At 37.1% G+C, this 25,993-nt stretch overlaps 2 protein-coding genes across 4 annotated transcripts in view; one reads left to right on the top strand and one right to left on the bottom strand.

Annotated features, from left to right (window-relative positions):
* Positions 1-25,993, top strand: part of mtpn (myotrophin) — a 204,430-nt gene that overhangs the window by 54,864 nt on the left and 123,573 nt on the right. For 2 of the 3 annotated variants that reach the window (XM_073945856.1, XM_073945857.1), the window contains 4 exons: positions 17,165-17,237; positions 22,959-23,020; positions 24,091-24,148; positions 25,233-25,394. The gene's annotated coding sequence lies outside the window, so the exon portion shown is untranslated. Of the gene's footprint in view, positions 1-9,049; positions 9,124-17,164; positions 17,238-22,958; positions 23,021-24,090; positions 24,149-25,232; positions 25,395-25,993 lie in introns of all 3 variants that reach the window. The other variant, XM_073945855.1, reaches the window with a different exon arrangement.
* The window catches only part of chrm2a (cholinergic receptor, muscarinic 2a), a 140,136-nt gene that overhangs the window by 82,213 nt on the left and 31,930 nt on the right, over positions 1-25,993 (bottom strand). The gene's annotated exons all lie outside the window — the stretch shown is intronic.

Below are 25,993 nucleotides of genomic sequence, written 5' to 3'. Positions count from 1 at the left end.
GTTGTGCGGGATTAAATGAAAAGTAATATCAGAGGTGGCCTGTTGCTTGAGAATTTTTATCCATCATATGTTTGCATGCATATTATGAGAAATTAACTGCAGTTGAACTTGTTGCAAAATTAAAAACGTTAATGAACATGAACTGTGGTTGTGCGAAATGCTGGAGGAATCTAGCGTTGAATGGTGACATGATGACATTTATCGAACTACAGTTGAAGTCACACTATTAGCTTTCTTGTGACTTTACTTTCTAAATTATTTCCTAAATGATGCTTAACAGAGCCGGAATTTTTCACAGTATTTGCACTAATATTTTTTCTTCTGGAAAGAGTCTTATTTGTTTTGTTTTGGTTAGAATAAAAGTCGTTTTAAAAAAAAAATTTAAGCCATTTTAAGGTCAATATAATTAGTCGGCTTAAGCTATATTAATTTTGAATATACTACAGAACAAACCACTGTTGTAAATGTCACTTTAGGCTGAATACTAGTATCTTGAACAATATCTAGTCAAATATTATGTGCTGTCATCATGGCAAAGAGAAAATAAATCAGTTATTAGAAATGAGTTATTAAAACTATTATGTTTACAAATGTGTTTGTAAAAAAAATCTTTCCATTATAAAGAAATTGGGGGAAAAACTCTACAGAAGGGCCAATAATTCAGACTTCAACTGTATGTACTGTAACATTTAAAACGAGATCATGAAAGGAACATTCAAAAAGCAGCTCATGTAAACACCTTAATCATATTATTGTCCTATTCAGATTAAGGCTAATAATTAGATTACTGCTATCCATGTAAACCTAGTCACTGAATCCGAACTAAGGAGTTATTAGAGGAAACAGAACCATTACATTCCTCGTTTCCTATCCCTGGTCTTTATATTTCTCACGCAGATACAGAAACAGCCCGTTTTATCACTCAATTAAAGCTGCCCTCGTTGACTTTCCACTCGAGCAGCGGCTCTTATGGTGGGGTGAAAAAGTCGCTCGACGCCCGGAATAATTGAATTGAAATATTCTCATCCTTAACCCACTCAAATGAAAGAATAGTCACTTCAGAGGTCATTTCGTTTTCCCCTACCTGACGTGGATATAATAACTAGTGGTTTTTCAAACCGCGTCAGAGTTTAAAAGAGCCGTATTCTGCACATTACAATGCTTGTACTGCTCTATTAGTTTGATGCTTTGTGGCCTGGAATTCAATGCAATGCAAATCCTCTTAAAGAAAAGCTTCAAAAAGAGGGGTTTTGCATTCATGCCATCTGGAGAACCTTTTTTACTTTTCTGAAGAGCCATCAGTTTTTTTAAATATTTTTTTTTCTTAAAGGGATAGTACACCCCTAAATAACATTGACATAATTTACTCACACTTGGTATTGGTAGCATGTTTGTTTGTTACAATTTATGCTATTAACCACCTGCCTGCTATTAAGATATTAACCATTCATTAGTAGTTATAATTCATTTCCTTCGGCTTAGTCCCTTTATTCACCAGAGGAATGAACCGTCAACTTATCCAGCATATGTTTTAAACAGCGGATGCCCTTCCAGCTGCAACCCAGTACTGGGAAACACACATACTCATTCACTATGGCCAATTTAGTTAATCAATTCCCCTAAACCGCATGTGTTTGGAATGTGAGGGAAACCGGAACACCCAGAGGAAACCCATGCCAACACGGGGAGAACATGCAAACTAGAGGAGCTGCAGGACCCGACCAGATTTCTGGGAATAAATTTCTGTATAAAGCGTGGGAACGGTCGGTAACTGGTTTAATTTTGGACAGGAGCGGGCCGTCTAGCAATATTGCTCCTGACTCCCGAGCATGCAAGTGGGTGTGTTTGTGTGCGCGCGCTCGCGAATGAGAGGTATGTGTGCGTGCACGCGCGAGAATGAGGGAGAGAGCTTTGTCTGTGTGTGTGTGTTTATACAGACAGCTTGTTATAGACTGTCTGGAGTCTTTGTATAGCTGGGTGGTTTTCGGTCTTGTTTTCCCCCCGCTCTTTAGCGGGATCAGGCGCGGCGAGTAAAAAACCGGGCGGGTCAGACAGCTGGACAACAAATGCTGAATATAAGCGAGAGCGGTCGGGTTCGGGCTAAAAATTGGCGGGAGCGGGATTCAAAATTTAGTCCGGCGCAGATCTCTAATGCAAACTCCTCACAGAATCGCCAACTGACCCAGCTCGGGCTCGAACCAATGATCCTCTTGCTGTGAGGCGACAGTGCAAATTTATGATGCAGTCCTATTCTTACCCAAAACCTAAACCCAACGTCTGCCATACTAGCTATTAATAAGCAGCTGATTAGTAGTTTATTAAGCTTGTAGTGTTGATGTCTTAATACCGTGAATTGTGACTTAAAGTGTTGCACTTTATTCAAACTGTTAGAGGTACTTCTGTCAAACCAAAAAATAGGATATGTCGATCAATGTTGGAAACCTGCAACCATTTACTTCTATATTATTTCTTTTTTGTAATATGTAAGTCAATGGTTGCAGGTGTTTAGCTTTCTTCAAAATATCTTCTTTAGCGTTCAACAGTAGAAAGAAACTCAGATATGTTTAGAAAAACTTGAGGGTGGGGTGGCGCAGTGGGTAGCGCTGTTGCCTCAGGAAGAAGTGTGTAAATGAGTGTATGGGTTTCCCAGTGATGGGTTGCAGTTGGAAGGGCATCCGCTGTGTAAAACATATACTGAAATAGTTGTCGGTTCATTCCGCTGTGGCGACCCCAGATTATTAAAGGGACTAAGCTGAAAAAAAATGAATGTATGAACTTAAGGGTGAATAAGTATTGAGTAAATAGATTTTTGGCTTAACTATTCCTTTAATGGAGGGCTCAACTTTCTTTTGCAAAGTTTACTAGCCCCCTATATAGAGTTCATTCGTGAATAACACTGAAATTGTTTTATAAACTGTTAATAACACTGTCTTATAAAATATTATATTGTGTTATATTATTATATTGTTCAATTATTTTATATATTGTTTTATCAAATTTTGTTGCATTTTGACATTATTGTTAATCAGCAATGCCTAAACTCATTCATTTATTCGGCTTAGTCCCTTTATTAATCCGGGGAATGAACCACCAATTTATCTTGCACGTTTTTATACAGCAGATGCCTTTCCAGCCGCAACCTATCTCTGGGAAACATCCAGACACACATTAATTCACACACACTCACACACTACAGACAATTCAGCTTACCCAATTCACCTGTACCGCATGTGTTTAGACTGTGGGGGAAACCGGAGCACCCGGAGGAAACCCACACGAACGCAGGGAGAACATGCAAACTCCACACAGAAACGCCAACTGAACAGCCGAGGCTCGAATCAGCGACCTTCTTGTTGTGAGGCGACAGCACTACCTACTGCGCCACTGTGTCGTCGCAATGCTTAAACTGTATGGCAATTTTATTTTTAGACAAGTTTTTTTTTTTTTTTTTAATTCACTTGATACGGTTTTAGTTTCATTTTATAGTCTTGAAATAATGTTTTTCCTGTAAATCACTGTGGTTTATTTCCTTATTCTCTTTAGAATGTATTTAAGCCTTTAATTGTCACGTATAAGTTTATTTGCATAACATAAATAGTCCATACTTTTAATTAAGCTCACAAAACTGAAGGAATTTGTTTTAATAAAGCATTTATCATAGTGATTATCTTTATGCCTGAAAATAAGAAGTATTTAAATATTAAATTATTAATTTACATGCTCAAATTGTATCATCTTAAAATACACCAACTATTAAATAACAGCTTTGTAAATAATGCAATACTTAAACTTAGTTATAAAAAGTATCATTAGCAAAGTATGAAAATACAATCCTAAGCACATCATATATGCTCTCATAAGTCAGGAATACAGGATTTGTAGCTGTATTTATAATGTAAACTGTGCAATGTATTAATGTAGAGTTAATGCTTAATTGAAGAATAATAATCTGCTAATTAAAAAATGATTCAAAGTGTGCATTTATTATAAAGTGTTACCATTGATTGCTAAAAGCATGTTCTCCTCAACATTGACAATATTAATGTTCTGATTGGACTAGGCAGTGGTTTTTGTATTCTCAATGTTGCTAAATATCATATATTATAGTAAATATTAAGTAATATAATTATAGTATTTATTTTTTTGTATTATAAAAGATAAGAGTTTTTTTATTACCTTATTTTTGCCATTATTTCATTATGTCACCCAAGCAGCTTGCTACGAAAGCCATTGTCTTGTTTTCAGCACAGGAACATTTGCGGGTTAATGAGGTGACTTTGGGCTTCATTAGCATTTTCCATGTCACAACAGTGGCGCAATATTTAATGTAAGGCATCACCATGGAAACATCTGCTCTGGGCCAGGTTTTGGGATGTGCTTTAATGGTAAAAATGCAGCACTGGTAACCAGAAGGTTGATGGTTTGACCCCTGTGAGGGGCAAATATGAACAACATTCACTGCACCCCTGAGCAAAACCCTTAACCCCAGTAAGAACCGTCATTGCACACTCTAGGGCCAATATCATGTGCAGTTTCACAATGCTATTGCCTGGACGTGTGGTGATAAATAGAGATTAAAATTTTTTGACTTGACCATGACAGCGATTTAGACATATATTAGTCTCAATGATAGCCTAAAGTCCTTGACATCTGTCCATGACTGATGCTTCTTCATACTTGACCTGGGTGGATGAGTGTTAAAGAGGTTCTTCTCTAAAATCCAATTTAGTTACTGATTTTGTGTCCTTGATGTCAAGAGAGAGGTTTGAGAGCTTGAGAAGATTATTACTTGCGAACTGAACATGAACAAGTATTTTTCCCACAAGGATTTTTTGGTTAAAAGTGTCATAATCCATGAACCATACTTACAAGCTATGAAGAAAATCACAAGATGTGATATATTTTAAAGCAAAGTTGTATATGAAAATCTAAACCTCAGTCCCATGCTACAGTGCTAAAGGTGTAGCAAACTAAACAATGACAGAAATGTAAATGTTAAAAATTGAAGTCGGTAAAGTGGATCATTTGATTTGCCGGTAAAGTTTTTTACTACACAATTTCTCCAGATGATTTAAAAAAATTGTTTCAGCAAAAATATGAGTAACACTTTAGTTTAGGTCATAATTAACGGTATTAACAAACCATTAATTAACACTACTAGCTTAATGAGCTACTAATTAACTGTTTATTAGTAAACTAGAAGTTGTGTTTAGGTTTTAGGTAGAATTAGGGATGTAGAATAAGATCATGCTTTATAACCACCAAAGAACAATTTATATCTTAATAATACAGTAGGCAGGTAATACGCCAGTAGTTAATAGCAGATACAATATATATATAATAGTTTAACATCCTCAGAGCTAACAACAGAATTTAACAGCTATTATACAAAAAAATCTATTTACCAATGAATATTTGGGCTCATTGTGAAAACGTACCCCAGTATACATTTTTGGAGATCACAAATTATCTAGCCAAAGCTACGCATTTCGTCTATAAAACGAACACTACAGGGTGGAATAACGCCGGCAACGGCTTCTGTTTCTTTTCGTGCTATCGCTTATCTTTGTGTGAACGACTTTTCCACTGATGCCGGTTTGTTTAGTAACTCGCCGCATTCATTGGTCTTGAGATACAGAGGAGTTGAGACCATGATGACGATGAGGTTGTAGTTCAGTGAAGAACGATCGGTCGGTCAGTCAGTCAGTCGACAGCGGCCTCTGGTGGATTTACGTGAGAACAGCAGGCGTGAATGGCATTTTCGAGTGAAATTTAAGATCTGAAAAGTGTACACAGCGGCTTCAGGTGGATTCGCGAAAACAAAATGTGCAAATAAACGTAGCTCCTGGGACGTATTTGGCACTCTTCAAAAATGTATACAGGGGTATGTATTAATAATGAGCCAGGGTTGGAATATTCTGCTAAAACTTTATGTTTACTTCATTGGGAAAGTGATTTTTAATAGCTGTTAAATTCAGTTGTTAGCTCTGAGGTTGGTAAACTATTACACATACTTTTGATGAACTTCAAAATCATGTTTAATTGCAGAATTCATGCAGAAAAGCTTTACCAGTTTATCACATGACTAACTTTACCAGCAATTTTAAACAGTGTTATATTTCTTGGTTATTTAATTCGCTACTCCTAATGTATTATTGCATGTATGACTAAAGTTCTGATTTGTTTTTGTTTTTTTGATATACAACTTCGCTTCAAGTGATATTTTATCTTGTGATTTGATTCATAGCTGTTTTGTTTGGTTCATTGATTATGACACTTTAACCAAGGCTTTAAAAATAAGATCTTTTTGGGAAAAATACTTTGAAAAACTTATAAATTGGGTGGGCACTAGTACACTATATATTGTTAAATGTTTTGTGAACACACACAAATACGCTTAAATGCCTCTGAGGGTTCTAGACAATATGAGTTTCTCAAAGGACGCGGTCTGTATTAACATTAATCTAAGCAACACAAACCATTATGCTCACATGTTTGTTTAAGCTTTGTTGTACCTCGGGGACGAATAAAGTGAGCTTAGTCTGACACAGTAGATTTTGGTATAACCGTTTTAAATGTTAATATATCTTATTTTTTATTTTATTTCAGTGATTTAAAACCTGAATTTTCAGTTCCTAACTTTTATAAGTGCATCTGTATTTGTTTGTCTGTTGATCTGAAAAGGAGCTGTTTGTTTTGGTTTGAGCAAAGGAGCATTTCCTCGTGCTAACCTCTGGTTAACCCACATTTTCTGTCCCCGCGTCTATCTGGGATCTTCCCTGCTGCGGAAAGTCTTGCAGAAGAAAATTAAATTTTAAAGGGCTGCTCCCTGCAAATCTTTCATTGTTGATTTAATTATGTCTCACAGAGCAATCCCTCGACCCCGACCTCGCCCTCGCTCTCTCACACACACATACACACTTACACACACACACACACGCTAAGCCACTGGAGACTGTTGGCTGACAATACTGACACTCTCATCCTAGTTCTTCACTATTGCCAACGATCTGTTAAAGGCCTCATGTCATGGGAAAACAGATTTCCAACAAGGGCTTTATTGTTCTATGAAAATATTACATAACTTTAGTGCTCAAAATGTCTTTTCCAGATTGAAATGAGCATTTGTTCAAACACAATCTCAACCTAAAAGTTTGATATAATCTTACAAATCTTTACTTAAGATTGATGATGCTGATTTGTTGCTCAAGACATTTCATAATGTTATTAGGGTTGTAAAACAATTCTCTTCTTAATATTTGTCAAACTAGTTCTAATATATATTGTTATCCATTTATAATATTTTTAACCATTTCTCAGTGAATATAGGCACGAATTTGTGCTGCATTTCAACAAAACAGTTTGAGATCTCGTTCATTTTAGTCAAAGTTTTTCTTTGGTACCGACTAATATATACAGTAAATACAGCATTTAGTTGAAATTAAAATCTTTAATAACATAAAATACTTTGTCTCATTGGATAAATAAAATACACGCCTATTGAATTATTATTTATTTATCTTTATATGTTATCCCAAAAAAAAAATAAGCAGGACAGGTGTTTTCAACATTGATAATAATGTAAGGTAATGTTATTTCGGTGAAAACCTGCTTAATCAAAACTTTTTAAAAACCTCAATCAATATTGGAGTTACCTTTGCACGCTGGAGAAAGAATGAAACAATGGCTGAAGGATTTCTCTTAGACGGGTAATGTTTTGTTTTAAGTGAAGTTTATTCATAAACTAATTTCGAGAGGAGCACGTGATTATGATTGAACACGGCTGGTTCTGCATTAGCATGCATGATCCACCAATCAGGCCATTCCTAACCACTATAAAGAGCCAGGGTTTTCTCACTACAGTCATCTTCGATTTGAAGAATCCCCCCTTCCACCCCTACCTTTTCACCTTTCCCTCCATAGGGCAGCACGGTGGCTCAGTGACTAGCACTGTCGCCTCACAGCAAGAACGTCACCGGTTCTAGTTCCTTAACAGGCCGGTGGTCGTTTCTGTGTGTAGTTTGCATGTTCTTCCCGTGCTTGCGTGGGTTTTCCCCGGGTTCTCCGGTTTCCTCCCACATTCCAAAAACATTTACAACAAGTTAATCATTAAATCTAAATTTCAATACAGGTAATCTAATAATGCAGCATATCTTTTAATAGCCTTCAATCTTAATCTTTAGCTATTATAAAAAGGGGAGTTGTCGAGATCAACCTGAGCTCGAGGCTCCCCTCTCTACCTCCAAACGGGAGGGAGCCCAGGGCTCAAGAACCTTCGAGCTCAGGGCTCTCTCCCGAGACAGCATGCCAAACTTGCTTATAATCAATCATCAGCTAAGTGTGAACTCTTGAAAACTATTTTAGCTTCATGCAAAGCTGATGTAACGTTAGATGTTGTTGTTACAAAGGGTTATATCTTCACAGAAGTGTTGTTCAGCCACTAAAATCTTCCGATAAGATTGATAACACTATCTTCAGTTTCATAAGGGACCTTTTACAGCATCGATAATGTAGATTTTAATTAGTTTAACAACAAAACACAAGTAAACACCGCTATTCTGCCTAATCTCTCCATATATTGTTTACCATGCAACTCTAAATATTCACTCTGAAATCGCTTGTCATTTTGGCTTGCTCATTGCCAGACAAGCACTAGTCGCTTTTAACACAAGAGAGAGGGTTCTTTTGCTGTGCTCGTGTTTAAGGAGGTGTGGCTCTAGACAGCAGGGGAGGGACTGTGATTCAGAGATCTATGCTAAGCTGTTAGCATTGTGAAAGATCACCTACTGCAGCTTTACTGCAAACTTGGTGAGCTGAAGGACTTTTTTATACAACATGAAGCAACATATCGTGTCAACAGTAAACCGTATCAAGTTCCAATGTTGTATGTGTAATATAGTTTATCTATTCCCGAAGTTCCTGATGTGTCAGTAAACATTCAAACAGACCAACTTCACATGTCTTAGTTAAAATAATAGTAAATTAATTCAACTACACAGCACAAATGCAAGTGCAAAATATGATGACTTAATATTGTCTTGCATTTCAGCACCTTTGTCTAGATTCCAGTTTTGCTCGCTTTAGACATTCATCGCTCGCCTCATGTGCATCCTGGAGGAACAGGTATGCTTTTCCCTTCACTTTAAAGATATTAGAATCTTTTCAAATCAAAGAACTATTTGTCTTGAGAACATACTTCAAGCATTTAAGCAGATCAAAAGGTTTTTTTGGAGTGTGTCCAAACGCTGTCATATGTTTTTGGAGCACTAACGAGATTCTGATGTGAGGCCACATTATCCTGAAATTAAAAGTCAACGCACGAGCCCTCGCACTAACAGCCGGAAGAGATGACAGATTAAAGCTGCCGTCTGACATCTCCGATTATTGCGCTGAACTATTTGGGGAATTCATTGTGTTTTTGGATGGGTTGGATGGTTCACAGTTCGCTCTGTGTTGGGGTCTGCTTATAAATGAGACCCTGCGACCTGACACGACCCACATTAACTAATATCAGAAGGCTTGCACGCTGCCTTTTTTGGCTGGTGATATACTTTGTAATTGAACACAGATGTTTATAGCCATGCATGCATCATTTCATGCATCGTTCGGATACTGCATTTGATGAGCTAATGCATTATTAACACTGCCATAAATGCTGCTACAGTGAGTATTTGCATAAACATTTTGGTTACACTGTACAATAACATTTGATTTGTAAACATCAGTTAAATGAATTAGTGTGCAATATATCGAGCAATGAATAACATTACTTCTCTGCTAGTGACTTTCACAAAGATTAATGCATGCATTCAAAAATAAAATGCTCATTGTTCATTTACATCAGCTAATATTAACTAATGAGACTTATTGTAAAGCATTTCAGTTTTCTGGTGCAAAAGTTTTGAAATGCATCTTGCTGAGCAAGTTAAAATGATCCAGACTGTACCTGAATAATCTGTTTAACACATTTGCACTGTTCTTGCCAAGCACTCGTGTTGTGTACTTCTGTGCTTTGAGCCTTAATTTCCTGCCTTAAATGCATGGCTTATTGGTGCAAGATGAATAAAACATTAAATGTTTATAGTAATAACTTACTATTTTCTTTAATTTAAAACCTGAACTTGACTGAGTCCAAGAATTATGCAAAAACTGAGCATTTTAACTGCCCTGAAATGCAACAGCAGAACGATTAGCACCTCTTTTATCCATTAGTCCTCTTTTTATTTCTCCGCTCTCGGAAAGTGTAGCAGCCCATTAAACATTATGGTAAAACTTAAATTTGCCACACGTGGAGGACACACTTCTGTCAGCTTTTGATAAGTTTTGCCTATTGTCATAAAACTATTATGATTTCCTTGCATCTTACTGAGAACAACAATACCAAGCAGGGTTCAACGCTAAGGATTTTTTTCTACTGGCCCGACTGGACCAGTGGTTCAGATTTTTACTTGCCCTGCTAATATTGTCACTGGCCCCACCAAAAAAGTTAATAGCTATTTTTTTTTGCCACAAATAAAAAAAAAAAGTCAATTTTTTTAAATCTAGAATTTCAGTATTTTAAAAATGTTAAAGTGTTTTGCAAACAAAAGTAGCAAAATGTGCAGGTATTTTATTGCGAAACAAACGATGACTGACCTGCCAAACTAACGGCAAACTGTACAAAACATCACTTCATTTTTTTTAGTCATGGTGTACCCTCGTAAATGTCTGCTTCCAAGACATTAGAGACAAATGTTTTCCTTTAGCATCATCACTTGATGTTGCCGCAGGGTTCAACGCTAAGGATTTTTTGTACTGGTCTGATCGGGCCAGTGGTTCAGATTTTTACCTGCCCTGCCAAAATTTTCAATGGCCCCACCAAAAAAAAAAGGAACTTAATAGCTATATTTTAGCCGCATATTTTAAATAATGTGTCAAAAATAAAGTTTGTGAATCTACAATTTTAATACTTAAAAAAAATTATTAAAGTGTTATGCAAGCAAAAAGAGTAGTATGGAAAATGTGGAGGTGTTTTATACAGTTCGAAATTATTTAACAAAAGGTGGGCTGCCTAGTCAAACTGACGGCAAACTGTGCAAAACATCACTTCATTTTTTTGGTCACGGTTTTCACATGTAAATGTCTGCTTCCAAGACAGAAACAGATTAGAAACAGACATTTTCTTTTAGCCTTATATTTTGATATTGCCGCCATGTTGCTGTTTCTTCCCTGTTCTGGTTGTTACCAGGTTATGAAAAAAAAATTGCATGCTCAAAACATCAAATCAGATAAGAGGAACCTTAAAGAAATATGGTGTTTATTACATCACAGACAAGGTAGTGTTTAAAGACTTAAAAGCACAAACTTAAAATGCACGCAAGTGACAAATAGTCGCAGACAAATTAAATGTTAGTGACAAGGCAGTACTGTCCCAATCGGGCCAGTAGTGATCCTGTCTACTGTCCCAAGCGTCTCTCACGCTTGCCCTGGGCCACCGGGCAGTCCTTATTGTTGAGCCCTGTGCCGCCATGTTGCTGTCTCTTAGCTGTACTGGTTGTTACGGAAAAAAAATAACATGCTCACAACATCCAATCAAATAAGAGGAACCGAGAAGGTAGCATTTGAAAAACACAAACGGTTTCTCTATTTTGACTATATTTGCACGCAATTGACAAATAGTCACAGGCAAATTAGACTTTAGTGACAGGGCATCAGTGGCCTGATCGGGCCAGTAACGATCCTGTCTACTGTCCCGAGCATCTCACAAGCTGGCCCCGGGCCATCGGGCAGTCCTTATTGTTGCGCCCTGCCAAGTATGCTACATTTCCCTGAACATCCTGTCTACTATTTAAATGTGGTAATACCATGGCAAAAAAGCATAGTAGCAATGAATATTTACTGTTTCTAATATTTGATAATAATTTCTTACATTTATGTAGAGCTTTTCTGGACACTATTTACACACGCTTTACACATTTTTAGTCGGAATCTCCACACCACACACCAGCTGATTGGTGGAGAGGAGAGCTAATTATATGGGTTAGGAGGTCATGATGGACAGAGGCCAGTGGGCAGTTTTTTTGGCCAGAATGCCGAGGTTAAACCCCTACTGTTTTTTAAAGGACATTCTGGGATTTTAAACAACCACAGAGTCAGTAATTCAATGGATGATTGGGAGGCCATGATTAGTAGGGGCCAATGAAGTGCATCCCTACACACACAGTCGTTTACGTTTAATGTCTCACTGAGCAGTATAGAGGGCAACGCAGTAGGTAGTGCTGTCGCCTCACAGAAGGAAGGTTGCTGGATCAAGCCTCGGCTGGGTCAGTTGGCGTTTCTGTGTGGAGTTTGCATGTTCTCCTTGCGTTCGCGTGGGTTTTCTTCCCACAGTTCAGAGACATGCGGTACAGGTGAATTGGGCAGCCTAATTTGTCCGTAGTGTATGAGTGCGAGTGAGTGTGTATTGACCATCCCCCAGAGATGGGTTGCAGCTGAAAGGGCATCCGCTGCGTAAAACAAGTGCTGGATGAGTTGGGGGTTCATTCAGCTGTGGCGACCCCAGATTAATAAAGGGACTAAACCGAAAAGAAAATTGATGAATGAATGAAGACCACAGATTGAGTGCCCTCTGCTCACTAACACCACTTCCGTCAGCGACCTAGCTTTCCCATGTAGTCTCCTATCCAGGTACTGACCGGGGGCAGCCCTGCTTAGCTTCAGTGGGCGACCATGTGAGAGCTGCAGGGAGCTAGTTGCCAGCATATTTATATTATATAGCAGCTGATATAAATAATTGAATTTTGTCACACTTTAAGTTACAATTGTCACTGTTAATAAATCATTAACTTTTTTGCCTTAATAAAGGCTTAGTGTGTTGGTTATTAAGTGGGTTTAGGTATTAGGGATGTAGAATAAGATCATGCAAAATACTTAATACAAGTAACTCAGACCATATCCTATTAATAGGCAGGTAATGAACCACTAGTTAATACTGAGAATTGATGCTTAAACTGAAGTGTTCCTTCAATTTTTGTTGAGAAATAGTTATGAATGTTTTATAAAATAACAAATTGAACAATAGTGTACAGTTTTTAAATGGATTATGATTGTATTATTATTATTATTATCAGTGATAAATTGGTCAATATGTGTTTGTATTCAGTATGATAAGTCACTTTTAAATAGATTACCATTACCCAAAACAGGAGCAGCATTTCTAAAATATGTTGACTTATTTGTTTACTTATTTATTTTCGTACTTCATTTGCTTATTCACTTACTTATATATTTACTAATTTGCTCATATAGACATTTTTTGTATATTTTGTTAATGCAGTGATGCTCTTGCAAAGAATTTAGTATCATTGTTAAAATGATGATGTACATTAATGATATTTCATGATACGTTGATAAATAATGGGGCGGCACGGTGGCTCAGTGGTTAGTTGTCATTTCTGTGTGGAGTTTGCATGCTCTCCCCGTGTTGGTGTGGGTTTCGTCCGAGTGCTCCGGTTTCCCCCACAGTCCAAACACATGCTCTATTGGTTGATTGGATGGCTGTAGTGTATGAGTGTGTGTGTGAATGAGTGTGTATGGGTGTTTCCCAGTACTAGAAGGGCGTCCGCTGCGTGAAACATATGCTGGAATAGTTGGCGGTACATTCTGCTGTGGTGAAGGAAAATGAATGAATGATAAATGATATTTCAAACATTGTGGTAGGAAAATAAGAGAAGCTTCATGTAAAGCTTCCTCCACCGTCTCATACAAGAAAAAAAACTACTCGAGTTCACTTGATGTAATTCAGTTTTAAATGATTTCCGGAGACCGAGGACATTGGGACGAAACACAGTGTTAAAATACAGATAACACAATGACACACACTCGCACGCGCACACAAAAAGCTGCAAATACTTCACTTCCTCTGAATTAATCAAGCAGACAACAATATGCCATCAGTATGCAGGGAGCACGCGGTGACCAGCAAACAAAACGCTGGACTCTTGAGCCGTGTTGCGTGTCTGTGGCGGGATTAATCCGGCGTGCTGTGCGTTTATCGGAGACTCAGGTGTGTGTCTGTCTGATAACTCTTGCTATTGTCCGGCATCACGCGGTGTGACGGCTCCAATCTGCACACAGAACACCAAACGTCTGTGGCTGCTCGAAAGTGCACTCTTAATATAAGCCCAACATCTTTTGAGACCCTCGTATGCATTGTGGCACGATGCACGGCGAAGTGTGTACATATGTTTGTGTATTAATGTGTGTGTGTGAGAATCATGGGGTGGGGGGAATTTTACGGCGATGCCTTTAAAAAAATAAATAAATACTTTCACTTTCCAGAGACTTTTTATTATTTTATAACACGAAGAAAAATGCTAGATATATCATTAAAATACTTCATTTCAGATGAAATTAGATTCAAATTTTATGCATAAGCGTAAAGAGTAATATTAACAAAAATATGCATTACTCATTCCATTTTTAAGCTTGCCAATGGTGACTTTTTATGAAAGTGAAACAGTAATACTGTGAGAAATATTCAGTACACAATTTAAAATATTAATTTAATTATTTTCCTTCGCTTATTTATTAGGGGTCGCCACCAAGGAATGAACCACTAACTTATCCAGCATATGTTTTACAGTGCATTTGCACTTCCAGCTGCAACCCAAGACTGGGAAACATCCATACACACTCATTCATACACCACGGCCAATTTAGTTCATCAATTCCCCAATAGCGCATGTGTTTAAACTGTGGGGGAAACCTAAGCGAACTCCACACAGAAATGCCAAGTGACCCAGCCGGGACTCAAACCCGCAACCTTCTTGTTGTGAGGCAACAGTGCTAACCACTGAGCCTCTTTTTTTGTTTTACGATTTTTATTTTTTATTAGATGGTACAGTATTGAGACAGAAAGTGAAGTTGGAGGGGGGGGGGGGGGGTGTAGGGTAGGGAAGTGTCCTCTAGCCGGGATTCGAACTCAGGACGCCCTGATGTGCTACTGCACCATATGTCGGCGCACTAACCACGCACTAACCACTAGGCTATTTCTGATTTGAACTTTTATTATCATATTCATTGTTTTTACTTCGGCTTAGTCCTTTATTTGTCAGGGGTCGCCACAGCAGAATGAACCGCCAACTATTCCAGCATATGTTTCACACAGTGGATGCCCTTCACGTGAGTGCCATTCACGCCTGCTGTTATCACGCAAATCCACCAGAGGCCGATGTCGACTGACTGACTGACCGACCGACCGATATCCCCACCCTGCTCCTTCCCTTAACACAACCAATAGTGTTTTCAAAAGCACCGATTGACCCGATCACCCACTTCCCTAAAAACAACCGACAGTTTTAAAAAGCAATCCAAAAAAACAAAAGCCCTCGCCAGATTTTTACCACGTTTTCAGATTTCTCACTCTGTTATTTACTTGTTTATTGTTATTATTTGCCGTTTGTTTTTGTCCTACCCACATTCTGGAACTGTTCTTCACTGAACTCGAACCCTATCGTCGTGGTCAACTTCTCTGCATCTCAAGTCCACCAACAAACATGGTGTGCTACTGGACAAACTTGTAACAGCAGGAAAGCCATCCATATGATGGTAAGCGGTCAACTGGTAAGCATGAAAGGAACGTCGTCAAACCGCCTCATAACTTTCATTTTAAAGACGAAATGCAGCCATTCGTACTTCTGGCTACATAATTCACGATCTCCAGAAATGTATACAGGGCTACGTTTTCAGAACGAGCTTATGTTGAAATAATGACTTGAATTCTGCTGTTCACTTAAAAAAAGTTCTCATTTAACCCTTGAATCATATTTGGTTCTTTTATTTGCAATTTGAGGATCTTGACAGCTGTACTGTCAAAAATGCAATAAATCACCTTGCCGCAGTAGAAAGTAAGTTTTACAGTTTTTGAATGACATGAGGGTGAGTAAATGGTGACACGCTGTCATTTTGGTTGAAGTATCCCCGAAAGTGTCCAGATATTTCTAGGCGAATTGCACCTAAACACCCACCTAGCTCTCAAACAGGCACCGACTGTCTGTCTATGTTTCTCGACGGGCTTTAATCTATCAGCGCACCATAGAAAAGTGCTGAAAGAGGCGGAAAGTTTCATCAGGGAAGTTTTGCTGTCTTGGTGATACAGTGAGATCAGCTTTTCATACCAAAACGAGGATTTCACTTTCTCAAAGGCACAGCCGTAAACTCCTCACACACACACATTAACACATATGTACATGCATGCACACACACAAACTCCATCGTTTTTATTTATTCATTCATTTTCTTTTCGGTTTAGTCGCTTTATTAATCAGAGATTACCGATGGGGTAAGCTAAATATTCTTATGTCAAAAGAAAATACAAGATTATTTTGCTGACCCCATTGGCAGATTATTTAGCTTGTTTTAAGGAAAAACTCGCTTAATATTGGCGTATTATTTTTGAAAACAAGACAGTATGTTTTGCTTGTCTAGAAAATGCTTCTTGATATAAGACTTTTTTGATATTTAGACTAGACAAATCATCTACAGTAAGTAAGAGAAGCATTTTCGCAGTGTAGTTTTAATAGAATTTATTATCGCACACCGTGTTGGAGGGGAAAAAAAACCTCCGCATTTCTCGGTAGATGCAGAGAGTCGGTAGGTGCAGAGATTTGCGTCAAACAGCCGTGTGTGTATAGACTATTCTGTCACAAAATTCTTCTTCCAATTGTTTGAATTAGGGTTGGCAACACAACATGGCATCTCTCTGAACACTGTAACAGGTAAAAGGAGTCTTTGAAGCTATATGATGCATAATAATGAAGTTGCACCTCATTTACAATAGAGTGTGCTGATTGGTTCGAACCAAGTCTTTCTCAAGAATTTACACAATGATCTCATGGCTGTGACCAAATAACGTGACTCGGAAATAACGCAAAAACAACCAATTTTCACTTTTTTTGTGAAAAATATGTGTCCTAATAGTGTTTTTAGCAGCGTGGGACACATATATGACTGTCAAGAGCTCAAAAAAATGTGGTGTTTCGTGACCCTTTAAAAACATGTGGGGATGTTTTTGCATGATGTTTGTAATGCATATTTTCATTTATTTATTGCATAAAGTTAAATCTAATCTCATCTAAAAATGAAATGTCTTAATGATGTCTTGTATGTTTGTGTGTATTTTCAGCATCCGCAGTCTCCATTATGAATGATGGCTCTGCAATGTGGCCTTTTTGTCGGAAGTCGATATGAATGTAACCGTGAGTATGTCAAAAATTTCATCATTATTAAGTATGCTATGAGTCTAAACAGGACGCGGCAGGTATATGCAGCGCTGTTACCTGTCTCAGGTGATTAGACGGAGAGTGAGACGGAAACCCTCCTCGTTTTTATTCGTGCGCTCCCGCCACTCTCTGGCAGGATAATAGCAGCCACAAATCATCCCGTAGGCTTCACTGGGCAGGAAATTGATGTTCTTTCATTTCAAAACAATGGAGAGCCTTATGAGAGGCCTGATGATGTCATAACTCCAGCGGCTGACAGGTTTGGGGGGCGCTGGGACAGCTCAATCAATCCCAGCATGCACTGGGGCTGCCATCAGAACGCAGAACAGACGTTCTCAATCAAACGCCATAGTTGAAGCGTCGTCTTACACACACACAGAGACAGACACACACACGTATGCGCACGGCTGTGATGTTGAGAAGTAAAACCGCTGCAGGTCTGTAAAGTCAGTCAGTCGATGAGTGTTATAAATCTTTAAAGTTTTCCAGAGGTGTGTGTGTGAGATTCAGCACTCATTATAGCTGACGTGACAATCATTTCAAGTCAGCCTGACATCTAAATCGAAGCTATTTACTTTCCTGCACTTATTGAACACTTCAGAAGTTCACATTATTCTGAAATGCATATTTAAAAATAGGTTTTGTCTTCATATTCTTTCGTTTTTTTATGTAATCTGGTTTCCGCTTCGAAAGGATTTTCATTTTCGATTATGATAATATGGATAACCAGCAGTTGAGTCAATCTCATTACAACATTTTTTAGGTCACGTTTCACTCCAATATCACATGAAAACAAATGAGAAATGTATATTTAATTTAGTTTCATGCACAAAATTATGCTAAATTCGTATTGTGAGTTATTTTAGTGACAAGCCATTATTTCCAAATTTGCATTTCGCCAAATTTTCAATCAGTTAAGCATTCAATCATTTATTTAATTTATATAAAATCAGTACAACAAATACCAAGTATAAATGTTTTTTATTTTAAATGGTATTTAGTTTAAAGTGCAATAATATATGCATATATACAATTGAAGTCTCGTTGAATGATGTTTAACAGAGCAAGGAAATTTTCACAGTACGTCTGATAATATTTTTTTCTTCAGGAGAGTCTTATTTGTTTAATTTCGGCTAGAATAAAAGCAGTTTTTAATTTTTAATAAACATTTTAAGGTCAATATTATTAGCCTTTTTAAGCTATATTTTTCCGATAGTCTACAGAACAAAACATCATTATACAATGACTTGCCTAATTACCCTAACCTGCCTAGTTACCCTAATTACCCTAGTTAACCTTTAAAAGTCACTTTAAGACTTTTAAGACTTTTTTAGTGCAAAAACCTCTAAGTTTGGTCTGAAACTTTCTTCTAATATTACCATTTTTCTCAGGCTTCTATGTCTTGGTTCAGAAAGTTCACTTTTATGGTAAATGTTGTGTTATTTTCATTGCTTCCAACATAAGAGGCTTTAAAAAAATTACAGATGCCACTGCGAGCTTTTTGCATCTAAACTCTTCATATATATATATATATATATATATATATATATATATATATATATATATATATATATATATATATATATATATATACATTTACATACATACATACATACAGTTAAGATAGAATTATTCACCCCTCTTTGAATTTATTGTTCTTTTTAAAATATTTCCCAAATGATGTTCAACAAAGCAAGGAAATTTTCACAGTACGTCTGATAATATTTTATCTTCTAGAGAAAGTCTTATTTGTTTTATTTCGGCTAGAATAAAAGCAGTTTTAAATTTTTTAATAAACATTTTAAGGTCAAAATCATTACCCCCTTTAAGCTACTTTTTTTTCTATAGTCTACAGAACAAACCATCATTATACAATAACTTACCTAATTACCCTAACCTGCCTAGTTAACCTAATTAACCTAGTGAAGCCTTTAAATGTCACTTTAAGCTGTATAGAAGTGTCTTGAAGAATATCTAGTCTATTATTATTTACTGTCATCATGGCAAAGATACAATAGATCAGGTATTAGAAATGAGTTATTACAACTATTATATCTAATAGAAATGTTGAGAAAATCTTCTGTTAAACAGAAATTGGGGGAAAAAATAAACGGGAGCTAATAATTCTGACTTCAACTGTATATATATATTACAGTTATATGCATTAAAATAAAATTCATTTCACTAAACATCTCTAGAAATAGATACAAATACATTTAAATTCTAATGAATTATTGCAAAAAAAAAAAAATTACAAAATATCAAATTTTGACTAAAATTTTATATTTTTGACCTTTATCTTGATTTTTTATTTTATTTTTTTGCCAAAAAAATGTATTTAATTTTTCCCTCAACACATTAATTTGAATGCACTAATCTTTGGAGTGTGATCTTCAGTTTTTTGTTAGATTAGATGCAGTTTTATCTTTGGTACTGACTAATATAATGTATATATGCACATATATATTATTATTATGTATAGCATCCTGTAGAAAATATTAACGCAATTAAGAAGTGAGGGGTGTTAGTACAGTATAAAATACATTACGCCTATGGAAATTCCTCAGAAACCACCAATACCAGTGTGTGTGTGTGTTGGCGGTTTTCCTTCTACACTGTCTGTTCACACTCCACCATCACTCAACAATCAGCCAACCATAACCATAAAGCTGACAGGCGAGCGGTCGGGAAGGCGACGGATGCTGTGGAAGAGTGTGTTCGAGTGTGTGTGAGATCGTCCCGCTGCTTTTCCCGCTCTCATCTCTGACAGGCAGGAAAGGGCCATCGGTCACACACGTGTCCAGTGGCTTTGAAGTGTCTTTTCTGGCGTGTTAGCGGTCACGAGGGCTTCATCGCTGTGATTTTCCCCCAGAGAGAGCGAGACCGTGCAGGTATATCTGACACCAGCGCTGGCCTCCAATCACAGAGTTTTCCAGCCGGAGCGTTTACTGGGGATTTTAGAGTGCTTTATATGTGCCGTAATTAACCCGTAACATCTGTCCCACCGAGAGACTGTAATCAGACTTTAAAGCCTGATTAAAATTTTAACTGTACAATAGTTTTAGTTTGTTTTGTTTCTGTTTGTGAGGAGAAAGCCAGCATGAAACTGATTCAAGTTATGTAATCAGACATACAGTATGACAATGAACTGATTATTTAAGGATTTACACTCACCGGCCACTTTATTAGGTACACCTTACTAGCAGTTGATTAGTGCTTTATGACATGGTGCGTTATCTTGCTGGAAGCAGCCATCAGAAGATGGGCACACTGTGGTCATAAAGGGATGGACATGGTCAGCAACAATATTTAGGTAGGCTGTGGCGTTGACTCGATGCGCATGTGGTACTAACGGGCCCAAAGTGTGCCAAGAAAATATCCCACTCACTAATACACCACCACCACCAGCCTGAACCACTGATACAAGGCAAGGTGGATCCATGCTTTCATGTTGTTAATGCCAAATTCTGAGCAGAGCATCCGAATGTGTCAGCAGAAATGGAGACTCATCAGAGCAGGCAACGTTTCTCCAATCTTCTATTGTCCAGTTTTGGTGAGTCTGTGTGAATTGTAGCCTCAGTTTCCTGTTCTTAGCTGACAGGAGCGGCACCCGGTGTGCTCTTCTGCTGCTGTAGCCCATCCGCCTCAAGGTTGGACGTGTTGTGTGTTCAGAGATGCTCTTCTGCAGAGCTCGGTTGTAACGAGTGCTTATTTGAGTTACTGTTGCCTTTCTATCAGCTGGAACCAGTCTGGCCATTCTCCTCTGACCTCTGGTATCAACAAGGCATTTGCGCCCACAGAACTGCCGCTCACTGAATATTTCCACTTTGTCGGACCATTCTCTATAAACCCTAGGGATGGTTGTGCATGAAAATCTCAGTAGATCAGCAGTTTCTGAAATACTCAGAGCAGCCCGTCTGGCAGCAACAACCATGCCACGTTCAAAATCACTTAAATCCCCTTTCTTCCCCATTCTTATGCGCACTTTGAACTGCAGCAGATCATCTTGACCATGTCTACATGCCTAAATGTATTAAGGTGCTGCCATGTGATTGGCTGATTAGAAATTTGACTTAACAAGCAGTTGGAGAGGTGTACCTAATAAAGTGGCCAGTGAGTGTACAGTATATACTGTGCTCAGCATAGACGAGTACCGCTTATAACATTGTCATACCCCAACCCTCACAGCATAATCAAAATATTAATATCAAAATATGCTGTTTAGGTGTTTTGAATTGCGAGACACACGGCAATAAACAACTTCAATGTTGTAATATTACGGTCAAACCCATCAGTATACAAATTTCTCAAAAACAGACATATACACAAGGACACAAACACACAGTCACACAAATACATGCACAACCACACACAAACATACACTCACACAGACACAAACACACGTGTTGGTATTGGTGGTTTTTGAGAACTCTCTGTAGGCATAATGTATTGTATTCTGTAAACAATGCTTATTATACGGTCTTACCCCGACCCTCCCTGCAAACCTGTGGCAAATTTTGATTGCTTATTGTTTGGTTGTGTTATTTTTAGGTGTTTTGAATTATGGCAACACAAGGCACACAGAAACACACAGTCACACTTACGCATTGACACAGATTCACACACATTCTGTCACTACTCAACAGCGGTGCCAAATCTCAGACACACAAGGTCATCATCAGCAGACACAGATGCACTGCAGTATAGACACGGTATGCTAATTTTCACACACTGAATGTGTCGATGACCTCAAGGCTGAAGCTGCATTCATACTGTATGTTTTCATGCATCCACTAAAGCACACACAGAAACGCAGCGCTGCATTCCAGTGCATGTCAGATCTCCGTGCCACTGAGGGAACAGCAACTGCATGCAGAGAGAACGAGAGATGGAAATGAGGATATGATGCTATTCCTATAGTCTCTTATTCATAATGAAATGTTTTGACACAATTCTCTACTCCGAAGCGTAGTGAGCTTGAATATCGAGCTCAATAAATGTCCAAATATCTTTTCTTTAAAACATGCGGTCATTTCTTCTGTGATGCTCTCTCTGAGCCGTTTAATAGATAGATTTAATAAATGCAGGGATTGAGTATTAAAGTTAAGCACACACATGATTGTAATGCATAAAAATCATTTACTATTCTTTTATCTAGTTTTTTTCATTACACTTGATGATGATTGTAAATTATAATATATATTATTATATTTCATCATGAAATTCTGCAATACAAATGTTTGAGTGGCATGAATTGTCATTTTAAAATATTAATTACGATTAAATTCCCATTACTGTAATAATGCATCCAAATTTGTAAGAATTTTTGTATTATCCTTTACTCCCAAAGGTGATTGCAGTTAAAGTTTTAAATTGCAAAAAAATGGGTGCAATTCAGATTGTTTTTTATTTTGCATAAATTATTATTTATAATCATTTGTGTGTGCTTTTTACTGTTGTGTTGCTTGCTTGTAAAGAGCTTTAAGAAGTCTACAAAATGTATTATTAGTATTAAAACAGCTCTTTTTTGGTAAAGCTACTATCAAACATTAATGAAACTTGAATTGATGGAATTAATTTGATAAAACTTTAAATACATTTTTACATTAGTTCACAATTTCGACATTATTTAAACAGACATTCTTTTCATTTCTGCATTGAAAACAGCTGCCAACATTTTTGTCTTTTTTATTTTAGGTGAATCCACATTTCTTGACGAGATTTGAGAGATTTGTGGCTTTATACATCAGAAAACTCATGTAAGTTGTTCAATAAGATGCTGAAATTGATAAATGAAAAACAGATTGTATTTATTTAAATTGCAAAAACATGGCTGCTATTCAGATTTTTTTTTTTTTTTTTTGCATAGATTATTATTTATAATCATTTATGTGTGCTTTTTTACTGTCGTGTTGCTTGCTTGTAAAGAGCTTTGAGAAATCTACAAAATGTATTATTATTATTATTACTAAAACAGCATGTGTGTGTGTGTGTTTTTTTTATTTTATTTTTTTTGTAAAGCTACTATCAAACATTAATGAAACTTGAATTGATGGAATTAATTTGATAAAACTTTAAATACATTTTTACATTAATTAACAATTTAGACATTATTTAAACAGACATTTTTCATTTCTGCATTGAATACGGCATTTTTCCTCTCAAAAAAAGTCAATTCAGTCAGTCGGTATTTTCAGTGAAAGCTGCTAAGGATTGGAACTCCATCCCACCAACCATTAGAAGATCACTCACTTTTCATTCTCTTCAATCTCATGTTAAAAATTGGTTATTGGCAAATCAGCATTGTCAGCATTAGTACTGTATTCTTGACACATTTTTACTGATGTCTTTGGCTTTTTGTCCTCTTCTGCTGCCATCAGTCTGTTCTTGTTTTTTGACTTTTTTTTTAAAATATTTTTTTATTATAATTTTTGCAGACAGAAAAACAAAGAACAGACAGACAAACCCATCATGAGAAAATAATCTGTGCAAAATGCAAAATAAAGCAAGAAACAAGAGAAATCGGCGACATACGTATGTATGTAGAGAAAAAAAAAACTTACAAATCTTCAGAAATTAAACGACACTCAGTCTTTATGGTGTTGCAAAAAAAGAAAGACTGAATCCCACATTTTGAACTGGTTTAATGCTGTGCTTCTGCTTTGGGTGTGAATTTTTAACATTCTGTAAGGGGTCTACAGATGAAAAATAGCCATTCTTGGCTAATTCTGGCACATTCTACCGTAATGTTTATTAATGTGCATTGACCCTGTAAACAAATAAACTGAACTAAATACAGCTGCCAACGTTTTTGTCTTTTTTATTTTAGGTGAATCCACATTTCTTGAAGGGGTTTGGAGCTTTATACAGAACATCAGAAGACTCATGTAAGTTGTTGAAGAATATGCTGAAATTGATGATTGGAAAAAAATCAAGCTTCTAGTTTAGTTTTGTAGTTAATTTATTGCACACTATCTCTGGGTTCACTATTAAAGGGATAGTTCAGATTAATTTGTTCATTGTTATTGTTGACAGTGCATTAACTAATGTTAACAATTAGGATTGGAATAATCCAATAGTAAATGGTGATTAATAAATGCAAACAAGTATTGTTTATTATTGGTTCATGTCAGCGAATGCATTAACAATTATTATAAAGTGTGAACGTTATATTGGTTTGACGAAGTTATTCAATTAATCAAAAGCACTGCTTGGGAAATTCTAGAGTTGATTTCCTGTTCAACGTAAATCTGAAATCATACAACAGTGAAAGCATTTTCATTTTACGGGAAACTACAGTATCCTTTAACTCTAGAACTACTAAAATATACAGTTACATATAGACTGCAAAGGGGCATCATGGTGGCTCAGTGGTTAGCAGTGTCACCTTAGAGCAAGAAGGTTGCTGGTTCGAGTTCCTGCTAGGTCAGTTGTCATTTCTGTGTGGAGTTTGCATGTTCTCCCCGTGTTGGCATGGGTTTCCTCCGTGTGCTCCGGTTTCCCCCACAGTCCAAACATATGCGCTATAGGGGAGTTGATTAACTAAATTGGCTGTAGTGTATGAGTGTTTGTGTGTGAATGAGTGTTTATGGGTGTTTCCCAGTACTGGGGTGAAGCTGAATGGGCATCCACTGCGTAAAACATATGCTGGAATAGCTGGCAGTTCATTCCGCTGTGGCGACCCCTAAAGTAGAGACTGAGCTGAATGAAAATGAATGAATAAATGAATAGACAATATAATATCTTTGTGTAAAGTGTGAGCGTTGTATTGGTTTGACAAAGTTATTCAATTACAGAGTGTAAAAGCGGTCCAAATGGCTGCCTCGGTAGTTCTAGCGTAACGCTTTCCTGTTCAATGTAAATCTGAAATCATACATTTTCTACACTAATAATGACCCTGTTCTGATTCAGCACAGATACTGAAATAAGCCATTGGAATAACAAGGCCGTTTTCCCACACGTTTTCTCCAGACTGAAAGTGGTGCTTTCCAGGCCCAGGGCGATGTTCAGCTGTCTGGAGATGTAAATGCCAGGACCGGTTCAGAGTGTGACAGCGCCGGAGCTCCTGGGAATAAACTCTCACTCAAAACCGATTCGTACCTGCTCTCCGGACGGAGCCGCTAATCAGAACAGGCAGGTTCTGCTATGAGGGAAAAACTGGGTTTCTGCCGCATCACCGTTCTGGTTTTTAAGAGCCTCTCACACAGCGCAGTATTACAGCGTTCACTCAGATCTACAGCTAAAGCATCTTTTAAACACACTTTTCCTGTTGTGCTGGCTTTGGAAGTGCTTTTATTATAAATATTTCCAATAATGAATTAAAAAGAAAACTCATTACATAGCCAGCTTCATTTACCAGTGCTCAGCATAAATGAGTGCACCTCTTTAAATGTGTATTTTCTGTAGGATGCTTCACAGTAATATACAGTATGTGTGTGCATATACATTAGGTTAGTCAGTACTGAAGACAAAACTCGACCTAATCTAACAAAAGATCTAACTTGAGGTCAGGGTCCAATAAGTTATACATCCAAATAAATGTGAGGAAAACATTTTAAATAGTTTTTTAATGAAGAGGAAAAATCTAAAGAAACTATAAAAATTAATTGAAAGCTTATAGTTTGTAATATAAACTTATATTTTGCATATTACCTCGTTTCAATTGAAATGTGTTGTCTTTCTAATGCTAAAGATGACCAAACTCTTATTTTAATGGGTATATGTAGTTTAAT

Source organism: Danio rerio, chromosome 4 (assembly GCF_049306965.1).
Source record: "Danio rerio strain Tuebingen ecotype United States chromosome 4, GRCz12tu, whole genome shotgun sequence".
Lineage (NCBI taxonomy): Eukaryota > Metazoa > Chordata > Actinopteri > Cypriniformes > Danionidae > Danio > Danio rerio.
This window is presented reverse-complemented; position numbering and strand designations above follow the sequence as displayed.